This window comes from Cibotium barometz, chromosome 54, assembly GCF_041138505.1.
Source record: "Cibotium barometz isolate CiBa-2024 chromosome 54, ASM4113850v1, whole genome shotgun sequence".
Taxonomy (NCBI): Eukaryota; Viridiplantae; Streptophyta; class Polypodiopsida; order Cyatheales; family Cibotiaceae; genus Cibotium; species Cibotium barometz.
In genome coordinates this window covers 28,348,595-28,367,881 of record NC_141099.1, presented here as the reverse complement: position 1 = coordinate 28,367,881, position 19,287 = coordinate 28,348,595, and the positions used below count along the sequence as shown (strand labels likewise).

The window sequence follows — 19,287 nt, the reverse complement described above, 5'->3', positions numbered from 1 at the left end:
GGATGAAATATACATTGACTCCAAGGCCTCATGTTGTGGACCCTGCCAACACAATTCATGTGTTTGGTACTTGTGTTGCCTGTGGGGAGGCTTTGGAGGCTTCTTACGTGGTTGGTACCTTCATGCTTCCCTGCAGGCATCAGTACCATCCATTGTGTTTTGCAGCTGTGTTGAGAACAAGAGATATGTGCGTGAAGGCACGTTGCAACACCGCAATCCCTTCGGAGGCAAAGGCTTGGGTGTCAGGGAGGTCATTATTGAAGAGTAAGTGGGGTGTTTGTGTTGGACACTGTATGTTTATATTGTTTGAACTGATGATCTAATCTTGTCTTTCATCTTTGTGCATATGTAGGTAGAGAATCTTTTGGTGCGGACATCCATGACACCACCCCAAAGGATAGGAAGGATCTTCCTGGTCACAGTAAGTCAGATGCCACTTACATGTTTAAAGAAGATCCTTACAAGTCAGTGCAGAAAATACTGCAAGACCTTGATGCCAACACAAGGGAAGGGAAAGGGGCTGTAGACTCAAGCATGGGGGAAGATCGACTAAAAGCGGAAGTGCAGGAGAGAGACAAAGACGAAAAGGGACCGGAGGAGAAAGAACAGGGGGGAAGTGATCTGATTGAGGAGGTTGCTGAGCAAGAGACTGACCAAGGCGAGAAGAACAATGAAGAGATGCCGGCTGTTGAGGAGGTGACAATTGAAGTTCTCTCAGAGGCAGAGGTTTTGGCTACGGCATCAACATCTGCAAAGGACAAGGCAGGTAGAAAGAGGAGGAAGAACGAAAATAGGGCAGCGGAAGCTACTCAAAGTGCACAGGAGGCTGCAGGTGCAGAGGAGCCCAAAGACACTGAGGAGGCTAAAAGCAATGAGGAGGCCAGAGCGGCGGGGGAAGCTACTGAAAGTGCTGAGGAGGCTAAAGGTGCAGAGGGGGCTGAAGGTGTAGAGGAGGCTAAAAGCGCGAAGGAGGCCAAAGAGGCGAGGGAAGCTACTGAAAGTGCAGAGCAGGTTAAAGGTGCAGAGGAGGGTGAAGGTGTAGAGTTGCCTAAAGGCACGGAGGATACAAAAGGTGTGGGGAAGGACAGAGCTACGGAGGAGACACCTGATGCAACGCCCTTAGAAACAGGTGATAGCAATGATTCAGCCACCCTCTTCGAGCTCTTCGCTATGAAATGTAGAAAGCGCCCCGTTGGTGGTGGTCTCAAGCCGCAAGGCTGCAAAAATTAGCTGATGTTACAGCATTTTGTACTTGCTTCTGGACTAATTTGAAATACCAGCCCATTTTGCTTTTATCGATGCATTTTGTGTCATGCTGCTCTACTCTTGAAAGGTGTCAATGTGTTTGTAAACTGTCATGTCCTACTGTCACTGTTTTGTAACCTTTTATTGGTGCCCAATGTCTAACTTTGCTTTTGCGAAAAGGCTGTGTTCTTCTACTCATATAGTTTAGTGGTACTACAACAGGGGACCATTGGTGGCTACATGAACAACCACCGGATACATCAATGCCGATACATGTAATGGCAAGCAATAGGCGCCTTGTTGTTTTGGATGTCAATGGAGTGCTACTGAAGGATTATGTTGAAGCACCCAAGGGTTTGTGGCAGCTCCCGTTCCCAGATGGAGTTAGGCCCCGAGGTGTGCAAGTGTCTCAATACAAATATTGTGTCGTCAGACCTGATGCGGAGGACTTCATCGTCAACTTGAGGAAGCGATGCGACGTGATGCTCTGGTCATGTAGCCAAAGGAAGAACCTGATGGCCATAATGAATGCTTGCTTCCCTCGGTTGATGAAGATGAAAGGCCTCTTTTTAGGTATTTATCCCTAAACTTTCACAACTGGTTTTATTGATTTTGATACTGTTTGGCTAGCTTTGCTACTGTTCTGTACACAATCTGGTACTATTTGGTAGTTTGGTACTTTTGGCACTGCTAACACAATTTGGTACTTTTTGGAACTTTGGTACTCTGGTGCTATGCTGCTTTGGACTATGTTTGTTCATGTGTACACAATTTGGCACTGTTTTGTACATAATTTGGTACTCTTTGGTTATCTTTGGTACTTTGGTACTCTGATGCTATGGTAGTTTGAAATTGTGTTTTTTATTTTGTACACAATTTGGTACTGTTTGGTGCTTTGATACTATGGTACTTGGTTCTGTGCTTGGTAACATTTGTGTACACCATTTTATAATGTTTGGTACTTTGGTAATTGGTACTTTGGTACTGTGTTGAACCAAGTTTGGTACCTTTTCACTGTTATGTACTGTTTGTTAGCTTTGGTACTCTTATTTGTGCTGCTATTCTAATTGCTTGGTTTACCTGTTTTACAGATATTTTTGACCAGTCTCATTGTGAGAGGTGGGCTACCAAACTCAGAGATGTGCCAGTCCTTGCGAAGGAGTTCGGTAACAAGCCTATTTTTCTGAAGCTCCTAAGAACAGTGTGGCGCAAGTATCCGCAATTCAATGAAACGAACACCCTCCTTGTGGACGACACGAGATACAAGTCCTTGAAGAATGATTACGACTCGTGCTGTTGCATCCGGTCATATGAGCCTAAGTATTATGACCCCCACAAGCCAAAGTATCTTATGGATGTCATTTTCCCGTGGATCTCCGGGTGGCTAGCTGATAAGTTCCCCACTGCTTACAGCCACCGGAATCCCTTGTTTGATGTTGAGGATGACATTTCCTCGTTCGTTGTCAACTACTTTGTATCTATGGAGGGGTATTCGTACCGCTTTGACCCCCCTGATGTGTAAAAGATTCTGTATGCTTGTACATTGCCTTTGGCATTTAATGATAATTATCTTTTTGTACATGTACTTTTTTTGGCTACTGCTTTTGTACTTTTCTGTTACTACTTGGTGAAAACAAAAAGGAACAGTACCAAAATTTGGTACTGCAAAAACACAACAGAGCTAAAAACAATAAAGCACAGTACCAAATTGATAACACAGCAATAGCATTAGACAGTACTGATCACAAGTAAGATTCTAATCAAGAGAATTAGACAGTACTGATCACAAGCAAGATTCTATTCAAGAGAATTACAACTATTGCCAGTGGTTAGAATTGTAGTTGGGGTAAACACTGCATGGCTCCCGTCCTGGTCACTTCCGTCTTCATATGGCATACTGCTGTAGATATTTTCATATATCTCTGAGGATAGTTTAAAGTGGTGATGGAGGCCAGGGATAGCCTCCATGGGGAACCGTATGGCTCTAACAAGATGCGAGTAGATCATCACCGGTGGTGTCTGATCTAATAGGGTATAGGTATCAACTTTGCCCTCAACCTGGGCATAGTACAAGCCCTCAACTAGCAATCCACCTCTTACGATCTTGTTATGCCAAAGGTCCTTCAGTACTCTTGGTGCTACATAAACGGTTTTTGTGCACTTAAGAAGGTAGAAGTCCTCCTTCTCCTCGGCTGCGTTCACTGCAAAGTTATCCCCAATGGACAATAATTGGCTCAACACCTCGGGGTCTCCTTCATACATAGGCATGCTTAAATCCTCACTCACATGGGAGGAAAACAAATCATTGTAGTTCTCCTCATCATCGTCGTCCTCATCACTATTTGTAGGTTGTACTGACTCTGTCAATGGCTCGATGGAGACATATTTCCATTCTTCAATGTGCTGTTTATTATTGCATCTCCTCCACTGCCCATTCACACATGGATCACAGAAGCATGACAGCGTACGAAAACGCACATCACATGGATTGTGCGTTGAGTAGCCGTCAACACAATGGAATGAGCGAGAGCCTGCAATTGGTTTACAGTCCCACAACGGAAAACGCAGCACATCATTCGGTGAAACCAACCAGAACACCCTCCTTGTGCTGGCGCTTCCACCTTCCGTTGTCGGTTGAAACCTCGCGTTCAAAAAATTGACCACATCAGCCGCACACTTCATGGGCCAGCCATCGGGTTTTAGCTCTTCGTGCGTCAGGGTTCTCTTGATAATAGCACCTGCACCATCATGCTCTCCTTTTCCATGCCCTGAAGCAAAGAAGTTATGCATCATAAGCAATCCTGTCAACTGATAATACCTGGCTACGAAATAGTGTGGTCTTCTTGCCTTGAACTGTGAAGCGGCACCATCTGACCATACCCAATGATAACGCAAACAGTGTCCTTGCTGTTTCATCCAGTTGTCATGCAGCATAAAACAATGCTGAACAAAGAGCGTGTCGTGGAGCTTATCATCTGATATGTAAAAATGCACAGTCTTCTCAATAGCTCCTACTGAATTTCTGATATAAGAGATGTGTACCAGTATTGTTACCTGTGTTGACCACCAATGCATGGACTGGATCTCATTTTGCACTTTAAAGTTGTAATTCTCTGCAAAATCAACAACAGATACCACAACATCTCTCGGAAACTTAAGCAAGTAGTCTTTGAATTGTTGGGCTTGCCACCTAAACATAAAGTTGTGCTTAACGAAGCTTTTCAGATGATCTGAAAAGAGATGAATGAAAGTTGCACTTTTCATCCTTTCCACGACCAAGTCCTTTCGCTTCTTCTCTTTTCCATCACCATTAACCTGTCCAGTGCCCACATCCTGGAATATCTTAACAGTCACCTCCTTGCTATCTGTTGCAATCTCGGCTGGGCAGAATGACAACTTTCGTACACCACATTTGGGGCACTCTCCAAGCAAGCATCTCTTTGCATGATATTCACCCTCCTTAGGGCGAGGGCACAATATAAAATCCAGCAAGTTACTTATGTGTTGAAAAACAGCCTGGTTTGCAGAACATTGGCCTGCCTCACTACGTGTACCACAAATGGAGCATGTACATGGATGTTCTTTGCCGTGATGCCCAAACTTGTTCTGGCGCATTTGATTGAAAGCATCCTTGAAGTATACCATCTGGATATGGTAAATACAGCAGCAAGTATAGCGCTCTTTCAATCTTCGGACAAAAAAAGGCTTGAGTGTCTCAAAGGACCTAAGTGAGAACTTCACCGCAGGATACATGCTCTTGAATCTTTTGTAGAGCTCCACCTTTAAACGAAAAATGAACCACGTTAGAGCTCAGAATACTATCAAACAAGAGTAAAGCACCAAAGCTATTTACAGTACAAAATTTGGTATTGTAAACCACCAACTCATTCTAAAGTACCAAATTTGGAACTGTAGTGCCAGATAACAGACTATAGTGCCAAATTTGATGCAAAAAAGCACCATATTAGGCTCTATTTATTACCAGGCGGACCATAGTACCCAATTGGATACTTTTCTACATTAAGCATGGTACCAAATTGGATCATAGTAACAAATTGGGTGCTTTTGTGAATACAAAAAAGCACCAAATTTGGTTCTATGTACCAAGCTGGAACCATAGTACCCAATTTGGTACTGTTTTACATACTGCATATTACCAAAATGGATCCATAGTGGCAATTTGGGTACTTTTTTGGATACAGAAAAGCTTTAAAATTAGTACTATGCATCCAGTTTGGTACTTTTCTGTATTCACTAAAAGCACCCAATCTGTTTCCAAAACACAATTTGGTATAATACTACCAAGTGTGAGTGGTGCCCAAAAACACCAAATTGGATTTGTGGAACCCCTTAGGTACTATGCAGGCACACTTAAAGCACCCTGCATAGTACCAAAATTGATCCATAGTACCAAATTGGCTATTTCTCTGTATACTTCACAGTACCATAATTGGAAGCTTAGTACAAAATTGGATACTTTTTTGGATACAAAGAGCGCCATAATTGGTACTATGCATCTAGTTTGGTACTTTTCAGTATCCTCTAAAAGCACCAAATCTGTTTCCAAAACCCATTTTGGTATTATACTACCAAGTGTAAGTGGTTCCCAAAAAAACCAAATTGGAGCTGTGGAACACCTTAGGTACTAACCAAGCACACTTAAAGCACCCTGCATAGTACCGAACTTGATCCACAGTACCAAATTGGCTATTTCTCTGTATACTTTACAGTACCATAATTGGATGCTTAATACAAAATTGGATACTTTTCTGGATATAAAACGCTCCAAAATTGGTACTATGCATCCATTTGGTACTTTGCAAGATACATTGAAAGCACCAAATCTGTCTCCAAAACCTAATTTGGTATTACACTACCAAGTGTGAGTGCTTCTCAAAAGTGCCAAATTGAGACTGTGCTTCCTTACTCTTGGACATTGCAACCAAAAGTTGTACCGTGAATCCTGTTGGGTACAATGCAAAATTCAGAGACGTGCCAAATTTAATCCTATGGAGGTGGAATTGGTACCTACAATGATACTATTATGGAGCTGGGAATTCAAACAATGGTAAGTACTTGGATATGGGAATTAGTACCTACAATGATTGCAGTACCAAATTGGTACTTATGGCCTAGAGTGATTGCTGGTAAAAAACTACCAGTTTGGTACTGAACAGCCAAGCTTTCAGTGCTGCCCAAAGACTACAAATTTTGAACTATTCCAACAGAAATCAAGGCCACCATGGATTGCATTGTAGCAAAAACATATTACCTGAGAGTCATCTAGAAGATGAATTGGATGTTTGATGACACATTTTGCCTCGATCCTCTGCTTACAAATATCCTTTTTGTTTGGTGAAACTCTCGTCTCAGATTTCCAAAAAGCGGTCACCAAATCTCTAGTTTCACTTGTGATACTTGTATACAAAGGCAATTGTCTGTGACAAGCACTAAGTGGCAACACTTCATTCTCATCTTTCGTTTCCAGTCGACTGCTTGCTGCCGCTATATTCCGTCGATGAACACCCAAGACAGCAGCAATTTTGGACTGGTTCACTGACATTGTTCTCTGATCACCATTGTTCAGTATCATCATCAAAGAGGCTCTCTTTACAAACAGCTCACTTGCAGAGTGAGGTACTTTCAATTGAGTCAATGTGTTGCGAACGTTGGAAAGAAGACTCGATTGCACATCCGAACTCCTCAACTTGGAAAACGACTGATGATGCATGAGCTGCTCTAGAATTTCCTGTTGTTCTACTATTGTTAGTCCTTGGGTCTGTCGACGCCAACATCTAGCCATGGCTTTGCATATATTGTTCCTTGACCTGGTTCTTGAAAGGCTACCTTCCCTAGCAGGGTTGCGCTCCTTGCATCGTTGCTCACGCTTCTTTTGCGCCCAATAGCCCCGGAGAAATTCTTGGTTGCCGACAGGTTCGTGAGTAGCTTGGGTTTCATTGATAGTATCCTCTGTAAATGCAGGTATCCCTGACTCAAGGTTAGTGAAGGAATCACACTCAACCTCTAGCATCGTCTCTGTAAATATGTTGACGGCCTGCGCTACCATGTTTATACAGAGAGAGAGAGGGCTATGGTGTTCCGCAGGGGATAGAGGATGTGCAGAGAGAGGTCTGAGAGAGAGAGAGAGAGAGAGATAGACAGACAGAGAGGGGAGGTCTGAGAGAGAGAGAGAGGGAGAGAGAGAAATCTGCTTCCTTGCGTCTGCACCCACGTCTCCACCCACGTCTATCTGTTATGGGACGTTTCAAAAAAAAGACTAAAGTATAACACCTCAGGGAATTTTCACAGCTTAATATTTCTCCTTTATTTCCTTTTTGCCCTCTTTTTCTTTACTCTCGTTCTACCAAGGCTAGGTGGTGTCAAGGACAACCAATTTTGTACCACCATCCCTTGCTTTCGCCCGGATAAGGAACCGTTGAGTTTGCATAACTAAGTGCAAATGCAAAGGGATTGCCTTATAAATGGGAAGGCCTTTTCTATTCGCCCCATGTAGAATCAAGCAATCGATCCATGTAACTTATGGTAAGAAGGCCTTAAACATTGTAAACAGTTTGGTCAAAGATCTCTTATAGAAGATGGATGACTTGGTGGATTCATCTAATGGTAGTCCATAGCCTAAACACATTAAAACACTACCACTATATGATCTCTACAACGATAATGTATGTATATCATATTATTCAACACTCTCTCCTGATCTAGATACATATATCTATTACAGGTATATATTTTATCATATTTGTGATGAATTAATAATCGTACAAAAATATGTTTAATTTAATTTGTGCAGGACTCAACTTAATGGAATGTGCAAGTGGGCACAAGATAAATGTATAGGTGTAAATGTGCACAAAGTCATTTTATGTAACAAGGCCCACTAGCAATTTTCTTTAGGCAAAGGTTTTTATATGTATAAACCTTAGGAGACTTCATATGGTTAAAAATGTGTAAAGTAATACCCCAAAAGTGAGAAAAGCAAGCCCAATTTGTACGCTCATCTATTCTTAGCTCCTTGGGCTATTTTAATGAAATAAAATTCTCTAAATACTCATATCGTGAAAGTGGAGCTACACGGTGTGTGGACAAAAATATGTGCATACGTGTACATGGCATGTGTGAAGTTTTGCTCAGGAGAGTGTTGCCAGGTGTTCAGTGTGGATCGGTTTGGTGTTGAGCTTGTTGCAGGCTTGTCTGGTGAAAGGTCAGATGGAGGTGATATCAACCATTTGGCAGCTCTCGGTGTGTACGCGTCTCCAAAGAAAAGAGCGGGCAAAAGTGGCATTTGAAGAGGTATGGCATGAAGGGCAATTAAAAGATGAGAGGGGCCGATGTTGCCTTGAGAGAGAGGTATGTGGAGCAATTGGTGAGCTGGCCTTTAGTTTGGTGTGAAAAGGAGAGTATGGCCATTTTGTAGGCCTTGGGAATAAAATATATATAATATTAATGTGCCAGCTGGTAACGAAAGCGTGGAGCGCTGAAGGGCTGCCAACGCAGCGTTCTGGAAGCTGGTCGAAGGTGGCGGAGTTGGCGTGGGCTGCAGATAAGTTAATGGTCGCCGCCTTGATTTGAGTGGGGGGGCTCTCTAGCGTAGCTGAGGAGTGCAGTGCGGCAGCTGCAGGTACGTAGCAAGGGTTCGCGAGGCTGACGGGCTGTAGAGGAGGGGCCCTCCCGTGTGAAAAGGCGAGATGCAGCGTGTGCAGCCGGACTGGTGAAGAGTGCGTGGACGAGCTGCAGCTGCAGGCGCAGCTTGGGTTTGATAGAAGGACTGCTGGGAGCCAACGGGCAGGTGAGGAGCCCGGTCTGTTCGTGGGTAGTTGCTGAGCAGGGGCAGCCGGGACTATGGAGACGGCGAGGAGCTGACGGGGAAGAGGAGAAGCCCGTGTGTGATGTGGGTGGCTTGCTGCAGCCACAGGAAGGGCTGGGGGCTCTGAGGCGCTGCAGAGAAGAGCAGCGGGGGGAAGAGCGCGTGGGCAGAAGGAGCCCGGTGTCTGGGTGGCGTGTGCAGCCACAGGCTCTGCAGAGGAGCAGCGCTGGGGCGTGTGCGACCTCTGAAGACGCAGAGTGTGGAGCTGGAGGGTGCCAGCTGGTAGAGCCGAACACAGAGAAAGCTACTGCCTTGTAGGAGGGGTAATGTGAGAGACCAGCCAAAGCTGATGGTGGAATATATCAATTGTCTATGGGAATGAGTGATAGGGTGAGTGGCCCTAATATGCAGGTGAAGGATGCAATTCAACCCAGTGTTTGTGAGGTCCGTGAGGTCACATTTGGAGAGCAGGGTATGGGACAGGTTAGCCTGTTGGGAATGGAGAAGGGTGAGGTTTCTGGAATCAGCCCTAAAGAGCCTTCAGAAGGTGAGGAGGAGAAGGATGAGGTTATTGATGATGTTGTGGATTGTGAGCAGATACCAGTACTTCAGCCAGTCAAGGTGGAGTGTGATGATCAAGGTGTTACAGATGAAGGTGCTGTGGATGGAGTGCATGTGGATGATCCGGGTGATGAGTTGGATATTGCAGCCTGTGGTGAGAGTGTGGATGGTGAGTTGGACAGTGTACTGGATAGTGCACTGGATGATCTGTTGAAGATGGCTTCCTTGGAGAAGAGTGCTTGCATGCCAGTTGTGCAGCAGGAAGAGAGTGACGGTGTGATTGATGGTGAGCTGGATGCTCCTTTGGTTGATGGTGCGATAGACTTCGCAGGTGTGGTTGCTGATCAAAAGGTGTGTGTTCCTTGTCATGCCCAGGAGAATGAGTTGGTGGTTGTCAGTGATGGTGAGGATGCATGTGAAACTATTGTTGTTGGTCAGGGGGACCAAGATGCTTTGCCTGGGAGTTTGGGGAGCTTAGACTTGGTAAGGATGCCTGTGCAAGATGTGGAGAATCTTGCAGGATCGCCAATGGTCTTGAAGCTGGAGAAACTACAGGAAAGCGACAATGAGGAGTCTGCAGTGCACGAGGTTACTGTGTTTGGTGTTGATGGGCTGAAGGGAAGTGAGTGTATGGTGAACACACCACATGTGGATGCTCAGCATATGGATGAGTGTTTTGGTTATAGTTCGAGTCTGGCAGGTTGTCCAGAAGAAGGGTTGGAAGCCAATGATGTGGGCTGGAAATTGAGTGACCGTGAGATGGGGGTTGATGATAAGATGAGTGTTGTTTCGGTACATGACTATGGGTGGGAGTCAGAGGAATGGATGTCTCCACCACAAGGTTATGTGAGCTGGTCTGGAGGAAGAAGTGCAACAGTGGATGGTGAGGAGGCCATGTACAAAGAGCCCAGGGGGTTGCTGGAAGTAGAAGGTTATGGCAGGGTGTATCAATGGTTGTTTGAAGGAGGAGAATGTTTGAGGGATTGGAAGGTAGATGCACCGAGGTTTCTGTTTGATCCAGGGGGATAAGTAGTTTCTGATTGAGCAGCTGCTGGACATAAATGTCTCAGCAGAAGTAGGGGGTTGCTAAATATGTGTGGACAAAAATAGAGGCTGATAATATGTGCATACGTGTACATGGCATGTGTGAAGTTTTGCTCAGGAGAGTGTTGCCAGGTGTTCAGTGTGGATCGGTTTGGTGTTGAGCTTGTTGCAGGCTTGTCTGGTGAAAGGTCAGATGGAGGTGATATCAACCATTTGGCAGCTCTCGGTGTGTACGCGTCTCCAAAGAAAAGAGCGGGCAAAAGTGGCATTTGAAGAGGTATGGCATGAAGGGCAATTAAAAGACGAGAGGGGCCGATGTTGCCTTGAGAGAGAGGTGTGTGGAGCAATTGGTGAGCTGGCCTTTAGTTTGGTGTGAAAAGGAGAGTATGGCCATTTTGTAGGCCTTGGGAATAAAATATATATAATATTAATGTGCCAGCTGGTAACGAAAGCGTGGAGCGCTGAAGGGCTGCCAACGCAGCGTTCTGGAAGCTGGTCGAAGGTGGCGGAGTTGGCGTGGGCTGCAGATAAGTTAATGGTCGCCGCCTTGATTTGAGTGGGGGGGCTCTCTAGCGTAGCTGAGGAGTGCAGTGCGGCAGCTGCAGGTACGTAGCAAGGGTTCGCGAGGCTGACGGGCTGTAGAGGAGGGGCCCTCCCATGTGAAAAGGCGAGATGCAGCGTGTGCAGCCGGACTGGTGAAGAGTGCATGGACGAGCTGCAGCTGCAGGCGCAGCTTGGGTTTGATAGAAGGACTGCTGGGAGCCGACGGGCAGGTGAGGAGCCCGGTCTGTTCGTGGGTAGTTGCTAAGCAGGGGCAGCCGGGACTGTGGAGACGGCGAGGAGCTGACGGGGAAGAGGAGAAGCCCGTGTGTGATGTGGGTGGCTTGCTGCAGCCACAGGAAGGGCTGGGGGCTCTGAGGCGCTGCAGAGAAGAGCAGCGGGGGGAAGAGCGCGTGGACAGAAGGAGCCCGGTGTCTGGGTGGCGTGTGCAGCCACAGGCTCTGCAGAGGAGCAGCACTGGGGCGTGTGCGGCCTCTGAAGACGCAGAGTGTGGAGCTGGAGGGTGCCAGCTGGTAGAGCCGAACACAGAGAAAGCTACTGCCTTGTAGAAGGGGTGATGCTTCTGGGGTAAAGGAAGGGAGCGTGGACTACGCAAGGGGCTGCTGGAGGCTAGAAGAAGCCGCTTTGGTGAACTGGAGACTGGCAGTGCTGGTAGCATTGAAAGGAAATAGCCGCCTTTGGGTTGGGCAGGCTTGGAGATTTTGCTTCATAGGTGACTACGTAGGGGCTGGCATGTACAGGTACTGGTGATGGAGAGGCTCTTGGATGAGCAAGCGAGTGAAAGACAGTAGGCTCGTGTGTTTGGTGTGGGGTAGCAGCAAATAGGCGCAGTGCTGAAGAACAGGGTGGACGTTTGGGCTGAAGGGAAAACAGAAGAGTGGTGAGATATAAGAGAAGAAGGCCTCCTTGGTATTGTTGGTTTTGGGCTGGTTGTCGGGTTTGTGACAAAGTTAGAAGGGTGACTGGTTCTTTGCGTGAGGACAGGCAGTGTGCTGGTGGTGTAGGACAGAGTGGTCTTCAGTTGAGGTGCAGTGCAAAGAACGAGGAGGACGGCTGCAGAGAAGCAAGGAACGAAGGAATTTGGATCGACCAGGAGCTGGAGAGGGCTGATTGCGAGCGGTGCTTGGTGTAGCTGGTGTCTGGGATATCTTGGGATATCCGCCTCTTTAAAGGTCAAGGTCCTTTCTGAAATATGAGTCTTGTTCATGCTCTTTGGTCTGGTGTTCTGGTGTGTTTGCATGCGTGTGTGGAAGTGTGGTACTCTATAAGGGCGTAGACAGCTCTACCGCTTCCGTGCCATCAACGGCATGGGGAGGGAGACTGCACCTAATCTTGTCTTGATGGTGATGTTATTCTTTCTCTCTTGCCGTATGTTATGCTATGTGATTTTATTTTAATTTAATTCAAGTCTTTATTTTATTTTTTGATATATTTTAGGACTTTTTAATTATTTCTCCAAGAAGTACAAAAGGGTCCCAGAGCATTGGTTTAACTTTATCTTCTTGAAGGCAGTCAAGAATTTGTGGACAAAGAGATGAAAGAGACAAAAATCGAGGTGACTTTGATAAATTTTTTGAATTTAAATTGAAGAAGAACACGTTTATGGATTTATGTTTATGAATAGTTGAAAGAAGACTTGTTTTTAACCATTGGATAACCAATCTCCATCAATCTATTGCCCAAAGGGTAAAACTAGGTGAAAAACTATTAGTGGGTTTCCCAAAACCACAAAACTACCTTCCTCAACACTAATCCTGGATTGAATCAGCAAGGAGAGAAGCATGTAGAGCATAGCCAGATTGTTAAACTACTGCAACTACATGAAATCCATCATGAACAGATGATAATTGTTTAGAGGATTTGTTTTTCAAAATTACTTTTGGGATTTTATTTTTCTCTTTCTCAATTGAGCGTTGGGTGCAAATCTTTTTACCAATTGCTTGTGGGTAACCTAGAAATTATATATATATATATGTATATATTTATTTATTTATTTTCTCTTCACCCACCCCGGGCAAAGGTGACGCATCTCCTCTCTCCATCTGACGGCAACAAGCGCAACAATCCAAGTTTACTTTTTTTTTAAAATTATTTTTCCCATATCTCTCTCAGTCGTGTTAGGCGCAGGCTTTTTACTTCTACCCCGTTGAGACATTTCAAGCCATTAGAGGCTTGTTAAGCTTTAATAAAAGAAAAAAATTTAAAGCTAATTTATATACATATATATTTATTCGTGTTTTAAGCGTTGGCCATCAGCGCACGAGTCGGGGAGGTTGCTGATTTTTTTTCCTTCCCTTGACGAATAAAGCGTTGCGTGCTATTGGGAGAGCCTTAACTTAAGATCTAATTTAATATTAATACAATATATATATATATTCTTCTCTAAAATTTTCTTCTCTCGTGACCAGGGATTTCATTAACGTCTTCACAATTTCGTGATCACGTTAACAAAACCTATTGTTAACATATTAAAACTTGTGATCACATTGTATATTCACATGCCCTGAGCAATGACCTACCAGAACCCACTAGTCCCGTAACACCTCCGGGCTTTTGATTTTCCCGGCGGGCCCGCCGGGAAAACTGCTTATCTCGGCGGGCCCGCCGAGAAAACAAAAGAACACCGGCGGGGTACTATTTTGTTTATAAACACTGCCCGACACCCATCGTACAATTTTTGGGGAGATAGTCCTTGTTTTGGGGGCGTGATATCTCTCCTCAAAGTACTTGTAGAGCTCTCGAGTTGCTAGAAGTGTCCTCTTGGGAAGAACGTCCTTATCTTAGGGGCTGTCGTCTTTCCTTGTAGGCACTCCTAAGGCTATTGAGCCACTCGTCTTTAGTTCTTTGAACTGGGGGCACGGTGTGGTTCGTAGCTAATACTTGCGGAGATTTAGGGACAAATTTGGAGTCATTCAGCTTTGCATTTGAGCCACGTATGTAATCTACCTCATTCTGCTTTATGAATGGTTTGATGGAGCCAAGAGTCCTACTTAGGGGCTTGTATTGGTTCTTGATACTTGATATAGTTTAGAGTAGACAAGGGTCTATTGTCCTATACTAGAGTATTGGGCAAGCATAGATCTTTGATTTTCTTTGTGAATGTTAGAGAAGGTCTATTGTCCTATACTAGAGTATTGGGCAAGCATAGATCTTTGATTGTGTAAAGTATCCTTAATTGGGTACAAAAGGCATCCTTCATTGGGGGTGCAATGTGCATGATAGTTTTGAAGTAGTTTTGTAGTAAGACCTTGCAAGATAGTTTGAAGTAGTTTTGTGTTATGTGATGATCTTTTGTATTTGTCAAGATAGTTTCGAAGTACTTTGTCTGCTAATGTATGTTTTGTAATACGTGAGTGATTTGTTGTTTTTTCATTTGTGTATTCATTGTTATATGCTTGGTTGAATAGGTTATTTGTTGAGATGGAGGACAATGTTAGATCCAGTGGTGATACCTCCAATAGAGTCCAAATTTCAAATAGCAGGAAAAAAAAGGCACCTGGGATAGAGTGGCAATATGCAATTAACGTTGGTGATCGATTCATAGATTGGGAGTGTAAGCTATGCCATGCAGTAAAATCAGGTGGGGCGCCTCGACTAAGAGAACACTTTTTAGGCGGACCGAAGAAAAAGTCATGTACCCACCCCTCTGCACCTATAGTGGCCAAACGCATAAGAGAAGAAATTCAAAAGAAAGATTCAAGAAAACATGACACTCCTACTGTTGATGTATCAAGGCAGCAAGAACACTGTTGTTCTAATCATCAAACTCCCGCTACATCGCCTACTTGTACCCCGAACGGCAATGTGCAACCAGAAAGTAATCTACCCAGTGCATCTTCCTGCAAGCGAAACTTTGACGTAGGAAATATACCCATGCGTCAAACTTCATTGCAAGAAAGCCTACGTCAAGGTCGACTCGATGATGCACAACTCGCCCTTGCTGAAGCGATTTACTTTTTTGGGAGTGCTATGATGATGGTGGACAGTGAGCATTGGAAGAGAGCATGGAAGAAAATTGGTGAGTTTGGACCAGGGTTTTCGCTGCCTACGTACCATGCTATGCGAAATGATCTATTAGAGAAATGTTATGCGCAAGTAAAAGAACGTGTACAAAGAATAATTCTTAGCAATATAGAGCTTTCTGGATGTAGTATAGTAAGTGATGGATGGTCTAATGTACAAAGAAAACCATTAATTAATATAATGGTTATTTCACCTAGAGGTGAGACTTTCATTCGTGCCGTGGATTCAGCTGGTTCAATCAAAACTGGGGCTTACATTGCTCAAGTCATTAGCTCTGTGATAGAGGAAGTGGGTGCCAAAAATGTAGTCCAAGTCATCATGGACAATGCAAAAAATTGCAAAAATGCATCCAAAATCCTACAGCGACAATATCCACATATTTTTCCGGTAGGCTGTAATACTCATAGTTTGAATCTTGTATTAAAAGATTGGTATAAATCTGATGATACCAAATGGTTTGCCTCAATCGTCGACATTGCTCGCTAGCTTGTGAGATTCATGCTCAAGAGACAGAGAGTGTTAGATATTTTTCGACATTGCATGTCAGTTATGTTAAAGCTTCCAGCGGAGACTAGGTTTTGCACTCACTTTTACACTTTTGAGTCTCTTCTTAGAAATAAAGATGCAGTTTGCGAAACATTTACATGCATGGCATTTCATGACTGGGAGAACACTCAACTTGAAAAAGTGAAAGAGAAAATCAAAGTCTTGAAGGCAGCGCTTACGAGAAGAAGTTGGTGGAACAGTGTGATGGATGCATACCATGTAATGATGCCTGTTATGTATGCCGTACGAAGTCTTGATCAAAGAGCGCCTAATCTCGGAAAAACATGGATGCAATGGTGGACTGTCCAGCGGAGTTTGGAGTGTCTTGAGAAATTAGAGCATTCACTGGTGGAAAAACAATGGTGTGTACCATTCTCCAGTAGACAAAGAAAAGTTCTATTGAAGTACTTTCATGCTAGATGGATTGGAGCGCATTCACCACTACACAATGCTGCTTACATGTTAGATCCTGAATATTGGAATATGGATTTGATGTCCAACGTCGAGGTGGTGCAAGATTTTTATAAAGTGGTAAACACTTTCTATAATAATGATGATGATCGTGTAAAGTGCATAAAGGAGATGACCTCATTTCGATTGAAAGAGGGTTTATTTTCCAACTCCCTTGTTCAACAAATGGCTAAAGAGCAACCTGCATGGAAGTGGTGGATGATGAATGGTGGTGAGCATTATGCTTTATTGCGCAACCTTGCGATGAAGGTTCTAAGTCAGTGCTCTTCAAACTCAGGCTCAGAAAGAAACTGGAGCATGTACAAATATATTCACAATACTATTCGCAATCGACTTCTTGCAGATCGAGCAGATAAACTTGTTTACATGTATTGCAATGAAAAGATCTTGCGAGACATTGAACGTGAAGAGTATGAAGAAGATATGCCCAGATGGATGTACAATTGTGATGATGTAGTAGACAAGAACTTTGATGTTGGACGCACGTTGTGCACCACCCTTAAGATAGAAGACAATTTAGACATTGACTTAGATGAGCTTAATTTAGCAGACGAGAGAGTAAACGGTGAAAGAATTTTGGAGCAAGATACTGACATAGAGGAAGAAGTCATTTCATTAATTTCATAAAAAGTACTTGTACAAATGATCGTATTTGGAGAAATTATCAATACAAAAGTAGGATTTGTCTTTCTTAGCTTTCATCTTGAAATAAATTACGAATTGCACTAGGAGTTGCATCTAAAGGTCCTGGTGGTTTATATTTGCTAGTAGCCATGCCGAACACTGTATAAATACCTTGATTTATTGGGACACTGCACAATGCACATGTGGAAGTATTTTGCATTTGCCTCACTAAACATATTAAGTGGTAGTAGTGTCCACAGGGTAGTATATACTGGCCGCTCCACCCATCGAATACTTTGTAACATACAGGACATTGGGGGGTGGAGGAACTAGTAGCCTCAGCAGAAACTCCCACAAGATCAGGATGTATCAAAAAATGAGAGATGTGGTTTCCTTTGCGCACAGGAGCAATACGTGAAGAGATGCTCTGTACATCTTGGCTGATCTTTGTGAGCTGCTCTTGAATCCCTCTATTGGCCGGGGGAGGAGTTGACGCTTGAGATAATCGCTCAGCTTCTTTCTCCTTCTCTGCCAGTTGTGCCCCTAAGCTTTCTTTGACCTTGTTTAACTCCAATCCAGCACCCTCCACCATGAGAGCAAGTTCTTCCCTTGTGAATGTCACTGTCTCTTCACGTATGTCATGGGTGTTGACAGTGGCCTCTCTGGAGGCGAAGTCCACTAGAGTTTCTAGGATAAATTGAGCATATAACATCTTAGAAAAATAGAGTGGAGCGTCGGCGTTATGGAGAGGACAACCGTACACCTCCAAGAAAATGCGCTCGGCATTAGTTTTGATATCATTGTGAGTGCAACGTGAAATCTTCCATCTTCCCTTCTTAATCTCGCCATCTGGACATGGCCATATTTCCTTTATCATCTCTGTGGTTACGTGTTTGTTTATGTCTTTCCATTGGGCATAAGTAGGATTTGTCCATTTCGACAACCTGCATGCTGTTCTTGTAGCTTCGCGGGCTGTCAGGCCATGTGCAAGGGCCTTCATTCGCTCATATGCCTTCTTGGCTAACTCTTGATGCTCGTTTGCTTGCGCCTCTGCCATATCTGCATGAACATAAATGACTTTGGGATTTTAATGAACTGTAAAGATCAACGTAAGATAAATTGTCCATTACTCACAAAAACTTAAAGTTTAACACCACAAGAGGAGATATGTATTGCAAAGACTCAATGAGAAATATCCACTTGACTCCAAAAATACTTCAAACAATGCGCGCACGTCAAATTTTGAAGAGAAAACATAAACTTAAACATCACAAGAGGAGAGAGATATTGCAAAGACTCAATGAGATAATATTTCAAACAATGGGCACATATGAAGAGAGAAACAAAGTGCCATTCTTAAAACTTAATCTCCTGATACTGTATCATTACAAAATTGGGGTGAATGACACCGATAGCTCTACAAGAGGACATTGTGCCCTCGTTGTAGTGATCTAAAAAATTCAACTACTTGCAAAATTGATTTTCGCTCATCGCGATTAGGGAGAAACATCCAATTTTTGACTCTATGAATAATAGTATCCATGGTAACTTTGTCATAGGAACTATTATCCATCCACAACTCTTGTACTTTCTGCCAAAAGTCATATAAAGTTTGTAATAAATATCCCAAGGCAAAAACATCAGATGCAAGAGTGTATGCATCTGCAAAAAAAAAACGGATCATAAAGCTCCGGGGCTATCCACGGCCGTTTATTTCGCTCTCTGTCTGCGTAGGAGACCGCCTGTGCCACCTTCTCAGGGTTCTTATCTGCTTCAAATACAAAATTGAGAGACACCCGTTTTTTGGGCGCTCTCAGCAGTAATCCCCAATCGATAATACCTATGCGTGGCTTCAACTCTTTTGTAAAATCCAACACTACATTGATTGGATGTAGGTCGCTATGTACAATTCCTGCCAGATGTGCTGCTGCTAGGCCTTCCACCAGGGCATGCATAATATGTGGCATGGTTATTACTATTTGTTTTATTTTTGAAAGTTCTAGATGACTTAAAGGAATATTATCGGGCGGGGGTTGTCTCCATCCGATCCAAACGGAAAATTGCTCTGGTGAACTCACTGAATGTGAAGGGAACCTTCAGAAGAGTATCACCAAGCGAGCCGCCATTATAGTACGGAAAAACAGTGATCCAAGGAGATTCTTTTGTGAAGGCAATACACCTGACAATTGATGGGTGTAGAACCTGCATGCCCTGCTCTGCCTGGCAGCTCTCGAACTTGGCGCTGCCTTCTCCTTTGTAGTGCTTTCTGCAAAAAGTAATGTGCTCCGGCAAAAATGATATACCTTTAACTGTATACTCTTTTACTGTGCCAAAAACACCAGAGCCTATTGTTCGCCCTTCGAACAGAGCCTCGTGCGGGATGCCAG

General features: G+C 43.9%; 1 pseudogene; it reads left to right on the top strand.

Moving 5' to 3' along the window:
* The first annotated feature begins 1,339 nt into the window (after window positions 1–1,339).
* Window positions 1,340–2,767, top strand: LOC147608005 (uncharacterized; annotated as a pseudogene).
* Window positions 2,768–19,287: the final 16,520 nt, after the last annotated feature.